We start from the raw sequence: 10,975 nt of genomic DNA, 5'->3' as shown, positions 1-10,975 counted from the left end.
TACTGTGGGCCTGGCTCTGACCTTATCTCATTTAATCTGTTCAACAATCTTACAGCGCAAATGTTGTCATTATCCTCATCTTGCAGAAGATGATGCTAAGATCCAGAGAGGTTGAGTAACCTTCCCAAGGTCGCACAGTAAGTGCTGTGGTGCAGGCACAGACAGTCTGACTATCGAGGCCACTTCCCTAAGTACTGTGATACGGTGACCCCTCTAGCGAAGCTGGCGAGTCAGGATCTCCATCTGAGAATCTACCCCTCTACGATTCATTTTTGTTTTGTTCTGTTATTTTCTCCAGGGAGGCTTAGAATAGAAGGAATTTTACAAAGGGACACAAGAGCCAGAATGGAAGCCCAGAAGCAACAGTCCAAAGAGAGATAAATCTGCAGACTGAGAAAACCCAGGCAGTAGACAGCTACCTTGAGGCTTGACCTAGTTCACATTCTCTAGGAAGGAGAAAGCAGGGTGAGGCTTAGATTCTCCAGATGATAAGGTCCAGGGCAGAATCAGTAAGGGGAGGGAAAACAAGAGAGGAAAGGACAGACAGCAAGCACAGGTGGTAGGTGACCAAGCTGCATCGCTCCACTGGCCAACGAGAGACACCAGGGTCCCTCTACTACATGGGACCCCTGGAAACAGCCACAGAAGAGCCTTGCCGTGGACTGGCCCACCCAAGGGAGCAAAGTTGGGGAGCTATTGTCAGGCCCCTCCCATCTCCTGCACCTGCTCACAGTCACCCCACCAGTAGTGAGCACCTACAGTTCCCGGGGGTCACCTGGCCTCTCCGGGTAGCCTCGAGGCCTGGGTTAGGAGGGCCAGTGGTCTGAGCCTCCATGTCTGATGCAGCCTCTGGTCTCGCCCTGCTGGGGATGAGAGGCTCAGAGAGGGCAGAAGCCTCCTGGGCTCTTCCTGAGTAGGAGCCCTGGGGCCCAGGAGACAAGGGAGGCCTAGAGAACTCAGAAGGCAGGGGAAACCGTGTCTGATTCAGGGCCCTGGGGTCCCTCTGAGAAGTCAATAGCAGGCAGGGGGGGTGCTGTGCTGTGCCTCAGTCTTGGGCTAATTTGCAGTCTGGAGGGGGTGCTAAGTTGCCCAGAGCCACCTTTGCCCCCAAAGCAAGGGGACCAGACCATCCGAGCAGTGCGAAGCATTCGCGTTCTCAAGATCGAGGAAAACCCAGAGCCCCGGCGAGCACCACAGGCTGAACTGGAACCATCCTGACCCTGCTTGGGGGAGGCCTCTCTTCTGAGCATCCGTGCAGAGAAGGGGAGGTCTCGGCCTACACCTGTCCCTGCCTTCACTTAGCCGCACGCTTCTGGCTGAGGCCTTGAACCTCTTCTGTGCAAGACCAGTCCTAACCAGCCTTGCCAGCCTCTGGAGCCTCGGTCTCCTCCTCTGTGAAAGGGGATGAGGGCTCAGGCTGGTCTGACGAGGGCTGCCATGAAAGTCAGAGTGGGAGACGTCCGAGGGGGCAGGGCTGTTCTTAGTGTGCAGGAGAGCCAGCTGGGCCCCGGCAGCCCGAGGGAATAGCTTTCAGGGAGCTCACCTAAAATCTTGCCCTAAACTTCCCGTCTGAGGGGAGCAGAGGCCAGCCCTTCTGTGCGCCCCTTGCTCTCCCGAGCTGAGCATTTGTCACAGCCACAAGAAGAGGGGCATTCCCTGACCAGGGGAGCCCCTGCCTTGATCCTGCACCTCAGATGCCCCCGTTCTAATGTCCCCTGCCACACTTCTCTCCAAGGGGGTGGGAGTTTACGGGGCCAGGGACGTGCCCCTCAAAGCACATGATCCCCCCGCATCGTGCCCTGGGCACCCAGGACCCCAGAATTCCTGGCCTAGACATCCCCCAGCCACTGTTTAGGGCCTGCCCCTTCTCTGCTCTTCTGTCCTCCTCTAGAAAACCCACTGTGGCATGTCCAGCCCTGAATCCAGGGGGACCACGCCCCCCATTGGAGATGTGACAGCGGAGCTGGATGCAGAGCCTGGAGCATCCACGCTGGGCAGGAGGCCCCCGCCAGTGGAGTGAGGTCCAGGATGCACCTCAAGAGGGGTTATGCATGCAGGGAGGACGACTCGGGGCAGCAGCGGCTGGAAGCCACCTGCTAAAGCAGCTGCACTAAAGCCCCAAGGGATGTGAATTCCAAGTTTGAGGCTGGTCCTCCAGGTCGAGGTAAGGAGGTGTTTCACTCAACAGTTTGTAGGTCAAATGCATAATCTTAAATATTAAGATCCTTAATACGTGGGCCCCCATTACCTGGGCACCTGCAGATTTTCAGGGTCATGTTCTCCTTTTACTCATCCCCCTTCTAACACCTTCTGACGTCTGCAGGGGCTTCATTTATCCATGGGGGCAGGAGAAATGTTGGAGCAGGAGAGACGGTGGGCGGGCACCAGATTCTCCTCCACCTTGGATATTTCGTTTCTTCCCTATCTGTCCTAAGGGATTCAAGTCACCTTACTAATGAAAAGAATGCACTTCGAGGAGCCTGTGTTCCCAAACCTCGCCTGGTGTCCATTCCTTCACTCATTCATTCATTTATTCAACAAATATTTGTGGAGTGTGTGCTCGGTGTCGGGTACCACACCCTGGAGACACAGCCACGGACAGAAGGGGCGGGAGGAGCCTCTGGCCTCACGGAGCTTAAACTGTAGTGGAACAAGATGCACCTGATGGCAGTAAGCCACCTGGTCAGGAAGAGCTGTCCCCACCCCTACCCCCCGGCATGCTGCTCGGTGCACCAGGAAGCCCAGGAGGCTTGGGTTGGGGAGCAAGACACCTGCCTGTGGTCACTTCTCTCCTGAGTGCCGCGGTGGGCTGGGGCCGGAGCCCCCGTGCCTTCCATCCTCAGGCCCCTCCCGTGTGAGGGATTAAGGATCGATCCTAATAACGACATCAGTTCACTGGTCTTGGCTGGAAGACGCAATGGCTCCTTCCTTCAGTGCAATGTTGGGAGCCCAAGAGCGGAGATGAATCAAGCACCACCCACAGAGATAAACTGGCATCGTGATCGACAACGGCGGAATTTTTTTTTTCAAAACTGATAAACAGGAAAGGAGTTTTGGTTTCAAAAATCAACCGATTTCCTTGCTGAGCCGTATCTAGGTTGTGTATCGAAGAAAACAAAAATAATTCTGGGCACAGAAGGGAGATGGAATATTTCTGCACTCTACACTGGGCCAGGTTGGCTTACTCCCAGCCATAAAGGATTCTGGTGTCCCTTTTTAAATAAAAATAAATAAAATAAAGCAGATCAACCCCGATGGTGCGTGCCAGCAAATGTGACATAGCAGTGGGTATTGGTGGGTGGTGTGAAACGCTGCCCAATTGCTAAGAGCGCAGCAGCCCCGTTGTGAAGCAAACAGCTGGGAGGAAAACACAAGTGTGTTAACAGAGGCCAGCCGGTCCCTCCGCCCCGCCCACTGCACCCCTGCCCCCCGCCTCCCACACCCCTGCCGGCCAGGGTCACGGGGCCACAGCTGGCCACAGGGAGGCCCGCTCCAAGAAGGCAGGCTGAGGGGACAGCTCTGCCCAGCCGACGACCCTGCCAAGGTCACAGCCCGGCTCCACCTGGCGCCCCCGAGCCCCCGGCCCCAGGGCTGCAGCTCCATCCGTGCCCAGAGCCCAGAGCAGGGCGGGGGTCGGGGGCTCTGCGACGGGGCTGCTTCCTGTTGCTGAAAGGCCAACAGCCTCATGAGGGTAAAAACACCCTCATGCAGGACGTGGACGCAGCTCTGAGGGGGCTCCGGGCACTCCGGGGTCCCCGCGCTGGCCTGGCCGTGTGGCCCGGGGGGCCCTCAGAAGGTGGCAGGGACAGTGACGTGTGTCCCATAGCATCTCAGCAGGGAGCCAGGGCAGGTTTCTGGAAGCCCATGGAGACACTCAGGGCAGAGGTGCACCTGTCCTGTGACCCTACAGGGAAGCAGGCTGGCGAGCTCCTTCCTCCCCTCACGGGAGTCACCCCCTCCCACCAAAGGGACCTTGGGATGACCTTTCAGGTGCTTTATGTTTGAGGGGTCCAGAACTGTTTTCCACGTGTAGGTCGGTCAAAAGGATAAAAAGAGTTGATAGAAAGCACTAGCATTCTTGTGGCCACTTTTTAACCGTAAAAACTGTAGTTTCATTAAATGACACAAGCGTTTAAAAGGCCCCGACGGACAACCTTGGGTACATTCACCGCTGTCTTTCGGCCCAGCCTGCCCTGAGGACCCCTCTCTTCTCTCGAATGCAAAGTTGCTCAAGCCAGCCGGACCCTGGGGTCCCCCAGGCCCCCGAAATAGTGCACCGAGCCCCGTGGAGAGAGCACTTGTGGTCCCCACTCAAGGCTGAAGGCTACTGGACGGGTCACCCACCCCCCACCCCCCACCGCCAGGCCAAAGGGAATCAAACCCCCATTTGTTGAAGATGAACCAGAAGCACCATCCGTTCTCTTTCAGGGACCGGCCTGCGCGTTCCCACCTGATCCCCCAGTGCTGCTCCGGCTCCCCCTCTGCCCCTGAAGATGGATGCTTGGGCTGCCCCCAGGTGCGGAGGCAGGTGGGACAGGTAGCGGGGAGGGTTACCTGCACGCCCTGGACCGCTTGCCCCGGGGCTGCAGCTGGGAGAGAAGCCAGAGGCAGCCAGTTCCACTTTTTTTTTTTTTAATATTTTTATTCATGAGAGACACACAGAGAGAGAGACAGAGAGAGGCAGAGACACAGGCAGAGGGAGAAGCAGGCTCCACACAGGGAGCCCGACGTGGGACTTGATCCCGGGACCCCAGGATCACGCCCTGGGCTGAATGCAGGTGCCAAACCACTAAGCCACCCAGGCGTCCCAGTTCCACTTTTCATTAAACTTGCTCACCCAGGAGTGTTCCTGAGCACCAGCCATGGGCCCCGGGGACCCCACGAGGGAGTCGCCACAATGGGGGGAAACACGGGCAGACCCCCCACCTCCTGCAGGCCGGGCCGAGGACTCTGCGCGCTCTCCCGCAGGCCCTGGGGCCCTGGGTGCTGAGTCCCGGGGGCCCCGAGTCAGACACGGGGACACACGCCGCTGGCACAAGTGCCCAGAGCTGCCAGTCGGTAAACGAAGTTCGGTGCACGCCCCGGCTTGGCCGTGATTCTGCAAACCTGCGAGGGGGTCATCGCTGCTCAGGGGGTTCGCGGACAGGCCCCCCCCCCAGCAGGGACACAGACTGACACCCTCTGCGGTCAGCGGCCACTGCCACCGCCAGCTCGGGAGCACGTCTAAGTCCCTCAGCCTCTCTCGACCTTGGCTTCCTCATCGGCAACATGAGGCTCGTTGGGTGTACTCCTGGGGTGCAGTGGTCCACAGCCAGGGAACCATCAGGGCCAGCGTCTGACCCGACAGGCATCGGCAGCATTGAGCGCAGCGCGCGGCCTTCCCCTCCTGGCACTGGGAGAACGCCCAGGGGTTGCCATCCCTACCCCACCGGGGTCCCGGACCCAAAAGAAGGGCACATGCCCGTGGCCAGGTCCGCGGAGGGGCGAGCAAGGCCGTGCAGGCTGCACCCCGGGCGCCGGTGCAGAGCCAGCCTGGCGGTGGCTGCGTCGTCGTAAATGCCCCAGACAGCTGAGGCTCTTGGCTGGGGACACACAGGCCATCACGTGCCCTGGAAGCACGTAGCCCATAAATGATGCATCAGGAGCAGAGTGAGCTGCAAACTGGGGAGCTCCAGGCCACGGGAACATCTGCACAGACAGAGGGGCTTGGGGGGGCCTCACCGGAAAAGCCGACCCCGGCCGCGCGACCGTCCTGCCTCACCAGGGCCGTCCACCGAGTCTGAGCAAGTCTGCTCCGCGGCCGTGGCTCCTTGGTTTGCGCAGCAAAGGCATCGGTTGCGACCTTCAAAATATATAACATTTTACAGAATAAAAAGTGCCACGTGATGTCCCAGTGGTGGCACGGTCAGTGTGACGAAGAACGGGAAAATCCCATCTTCTACCCCTAAAACCAAGCCTGGCTGGACAGGCCCAGCGCCTGGGGCTCGGAGCAAATCTCCAGCAGCCTGCTTGGGGTCGGGCAGCTGAGGTCCAGGCTGAGCTGTCCGGGGCCGGTGTTCTTGCGGAATCAGTGGCCCAGAGCCTACCTTCTCTCTACTCCGAGGACACCATGCAGTGAAGCTGGCGGCTCAGCATTCCTTCCCTGGAGATCTCCCCTCCTCTTGTCTCCACCATGGACCCCTCACTGTTCCAGCAACTTTAGGCTCAGAAATGAGGAAGGGGGGAGCCTCACACAGGTGAGGCTGAAGGAAGGACCCTGAAAAATAAGTAAGTTATCCTGCTTACAAACTGTGGATGCCCAGGGAACGTTTAACGCTCTGTTTCCAGACTCTGCCTGTGAGGTGCTGTGCAGGTGCTCCACGACCCACTAGGAGTCCAGTGATCAAGTGGGTGGGCGGGATCCACTCAGCGAGCTGTGATCCTCTAAGTGTTCGGTGACCCTCTCACTGTGTGATCCTGGGATCCTTCAAAGCGCTGTATGGTCACAATCACAGCCACAATGGAATCTTGCTCTACCAGCACATTAGCGGTGTGGCCTGGGCAAGTCATTCAACCTCTCCTGCCTCAGTTTCCCCAACTGTAAAATGAGAGAGAACAAACTCTACTCACAGCACTGGGATGAGAATGGAATGAATTAACATAGGGAAAGTGACTTAAGCCAAGACTAGTGTAGAAGATGCACGATACGGTTTGCCCTATTTTTGGTAGTAGTTTCAGATAAAATGAAATTAAATGTTTCTAAGGCATAAGTGCAGACTGCAAAATCCCTTAGTGCTAATTATTATTATCATTATTTTATTGGGAATGGGAGGGGGTGTATGATACTATAATATAGTAACATATTTATCAGCTAAGACTCCTTCCTCCCTGAGAAAAAACAGGGTAATAGCAAGAAAGGTAAAAACTAGTCCAAAGAACATGCCTGTTTCTGTACTCAGTCTTTCCACGTGACTATTTTGGGTAAAATGATGTCACTCATCAAATAGTCAGGCACATATTAAAGCCCTGGAGGTTTTTCGGAAAATCCAGTGTAAAGAAACAGAAGATGAAATTTCCCAAGAGCCAAACCAATGGGAAGTATCACTGGGTCCTGAATTTCCTCCTAAAGTGGTTGAAAATTATTTTGTTCTGATCCGCCTTTGCTACCCATTTAAAGGCCAGATAACTGGGTCATGCACTCAACAGAAGGATGAAAGAAGCCGCAAACAAGCCAAGAGTTAAAAGAGAAGACAGCACGCATGGCCTCTCCAACCCCAAGTGGTAAAAGGAGCAGAAAATTCAGCCTAAGGAGGCCACTCTTTTGAGGACCAAGCACAGGAACACTGTTTCAAAGAGGAGCAAGGTGTACAAAACAGTTACCAACCTGAGACCACAGAACCCAAACCGTGCTCAGAGACCTGTCTACAATTTTAGTGGCAAGTGAAGGGACGCTGGAGATGGTTATCTGTCGGGAGTGTATCGGTGGTCAACAACACAGGGCTGCATGCCCTGGAGTGCTGGGTGCAAGGGACTGCTAACCTAAGGCCACCACAAAGTAGCCCCAGAATGCACAGAAGAAAAGGAGAAACAGCAGTTACTGTCATGTGGGTCATCCATGTGGCCACCTCAACTGCCGTGCAAGACAGAGCGTTTGTCCACAGCTCTGAGAGCCAAAAACCAGCCTGCAAAGGGGAGCAGCGAGGCTAGCAACGAATCCTAACAGACACAGAGCAGAGGGCAAGCCCAGCCTCCACGTCAACCGGCCGTCAGCTTCCTGAAGGTGGGAACACTGGATTCTCTGTTGCTGTGTCCCCAAAATATAGTCAAATAGGTAATTCAGTAAGTGAACGAGAGGAAAGCATCCCATGCCACATATCCAGGTATGCATTAGCCCCATCAAACAGATCAACAGGTCTCAAATATTTTGGTCTCCAGATGTCTTCACGCTCTTAAACGTTGGGATTCCAAAGGAGTTTTGTTTATGAGGGTTATCAATGTGTATCAAATACAATATTAAAACTGCGCAGATTATGCTATATGTTGGCAAATTGAATTTAAATATTTTTTAAAAAGTGTCTAGACATTGAGTCACTAGGAATTGAGAATAGAAGTTTGAACATTAAACCACACTTCTGAGAGGTCAGATGCTCACCAAGTTGCCGGTGAACAGCACTTGGGTGGCATAGGAGGGAGACTGGACCCATATGCACACACTCTGCTTTGGAGGTTACAATTTTAGGTGTGCGCAGGGAACACACCAGGACCCCGAGGCAGCTCATGACAACCACTTCTGTGCTCTGGCTGTCACACAGGCCCCACATTGTGCTGGCTCTTGGGCCTTGATGCTCAGTCAGTGCAGCATCTGCTTGCAGCTCAGGTCATGATCCCAGGGTCCTGGGATCAAGCCCCACATTGGACTCTCTGCTCAGCGGGGAGGCTGCTTCTCCCTCTCCATTTGCCTATCGCTCTGCCTACTTGTGTGTTTTCTCTTTCCCTCTCTCTCTCTCTCTCTCTCACTGGAATAAATAATCTTAAAATTTAATTTAAAAAAAAAAAGAGTAGGTAAGCTCAGCTTACCTGAGGTTAAACAGCTAGCAAAGGTCAGACAGGGATTTCAACATGGTCATTCATAATTCCAAAATCTATGCTCTTTCCCCTGCCTCATGCTAATTTCCTAAAACAGAACTTTTCTTTACTCGCTGGTGGCTTGGTGGCCCCCTGCCCCAATGAGTCTGTGCTATTTTAACCAACTATCGCTTTGGTGGTTTTCCTTCTTGACGATTTCATAAAGTGTGAACAGAGGGTGTTCACTCGATGTTTTGAAATCAGAAACTATTTTTTTATTTTTTTTAAGATTTTATTTATTTGAGACACAGATCATGAGACAGAGACAGAGAGAGAGAGAGCAGAGAGAGCCCAAGTGGGTGAGGTGCAGAGGGAGAAGCAGACTCCCCGCTGAGCGGGGAGCCCAATGTGGGGCCTGATTCTGGGACCCCGGGATCAGGACCTGAGCTGAAGGCAGATGCCCCACTGACTGAGACACACAGGCACCCCAGAAACTATATTTTTAAATTTCAGAAATATAGTCAAGTAGCAGAGCTGCTTCCTGATAAATGTGCATTCTTGACCAGAGGTTAAGCCTCGCGTGGGGCTGGAATCACTGCTCACCCATTCTTGTGTCCTAGCAGGTGGAGACTCCAATGCCTGCTTGTTGAATTGCCTATTCAGCATATGCATTACATGTATAATATGTACACATGTAGATACATTGCTTGTCTTTGCTTTAAATTTATTTTTTCTAAATTACATGAAAGCTACACTAAAGGAAAACTATAATAATCACTATCAATCTTTCAAACCAATGAGAAGGTAATAGGGACTATGATAAAATTATCTTTCTCCTTCAGCTCTTTTATTTATAGTCACTATTAGTGTTAGTAAGTCCTGCATAGTGAGCTTTTCAGCATGCCAGGCCCATTTTTAACCAGATCTGCTGTTAGCTGGCATAGACCTTCCTGATAAATAGCAGCAAAGGCATGACATTAGGGTATTGTGAGAGGGTAGTTTAGATGGAGAAGGAAAAAAGGCACTCACACAATCCTCAAAATTAAAAAAAAATAATAGTATCATATGATCAAAGCTTCTAAGATAGAAGAACAGCGCTCCAGAACACCAGCCAGCTTCTAGAGAACCCTATGACCCATCCACAGATTGTCAGATAGATTTCTGGGTCGCAGGGGCTGCTGGGTCAGAAAGTGAACTGGAGCAGAGGTAACAGAAGACTCGGGTGATTGCTGGATGCAAGGAGAGAGAGGACCCAGGGCAAAACAGAACAGTCTTGTCATGTCGTAAATAAGCCATTAGTTGACAACTGGGGGGTTTATGTGAGTCAACATTAGCCAAGAGGAATGGGAAGAGACAGCTTTGGGGTTCCCAAATAAACATTTGACACATGTTTCTCGAACACTTCTGAAACTAGAAGGAAAGTAAATTGGGCCTCTAGAAGAAGAAAAACTCAGATGGAAAACACATCACAAAACATCAGCCTCTGTTTCTCCACGTGGATCCTTCAGACCCCTCGAGGCTCTCAGCCTTCTGATTTTAACATGATCATTCTTGATTCCTCTCTCTGATTCAGAGAGTAGCCAGGCGTATTAACGTGTATGTTTCCCGCTTCCTGCCCACACGCTTTTATCTAAATTTTTTCAAGGTCTCAAGATGAGACATGGGCAACTTCGTTAAAAATTTGTTATTTTCCCCACCAGCGGCTCAGTGGTCATGTGTTATCGGTTATGGATGGTGCAAGCACCTTCATTCTAGGTTCCAAGGATCCAGATCCGAACAAAGCAGAGAAGGAGCTGGTCCTCGTGGAGCTTATGTTCTACTTGAAAGAGACAGATAATAAAGAAACAAACATCAAGATACTTTAGACAGTGATAAATGTCCTAAAGAAAATAACACAGAGTGATAGGTTAGACTCTAATCATTCTGGTGTTAGAACCAGAATGGTGGGAAGGAAGGGGCTATGTGATGATTCGGAGTAAGAACATTCTAGAAGAAATTGAAAATACAAAAATTTGGGGGACAAGAACAAGCTTGGCATGTTCAAAAAAGAAAAAAAGTAGATGCCAGATCATGTCAGGCTTTCTAGGTCACAGCAAGGAAACCCACAGTTACACTGGGGACAATAGAAGAGCAAGGGAGTATCATAAGCAAAGTCATGATGAAGTCGGATTTACTTTTTAGAAAGTTTTGACTAATGCTCTAGAGAAATATACACCAGGAGCTAAATTGCGGTTTACGTGGCTTTATTGCCAAACAGGTTCATGGAGATAAAGGGGAGGCTATGAGGACAAGTGTTAGAAATTTCCATTTTTTTAAAGATTTTATTTATTTATTCATGAGAGACACAGAGAGAGGCAGAGACTCAGAGGGAGAAGCAGGCTCCCCACAGGACCCCAGGATCACACCCTGAGCCAAAGGCAGATGCTCAACC

The sequence above is a fragment of the Vulpes vulpes genome, chromosome 8 (assembly GCF_048418805.1).
Source record: "Vulpes vulpes isolate BD-2025 chromosome 8, VulVul3, whole genome shotgun sequence".
Lineage (NCBI taxonomy): Eukaryota > Metazoa > Chordata > Mammalia > Carnivora > Canidae > Vulpes > Vulpes vulpes.
The sequence above is the reverse complement of the archived record's forward strand: the minus strand, read 5'-3'. Positions refer to the sequence as shown.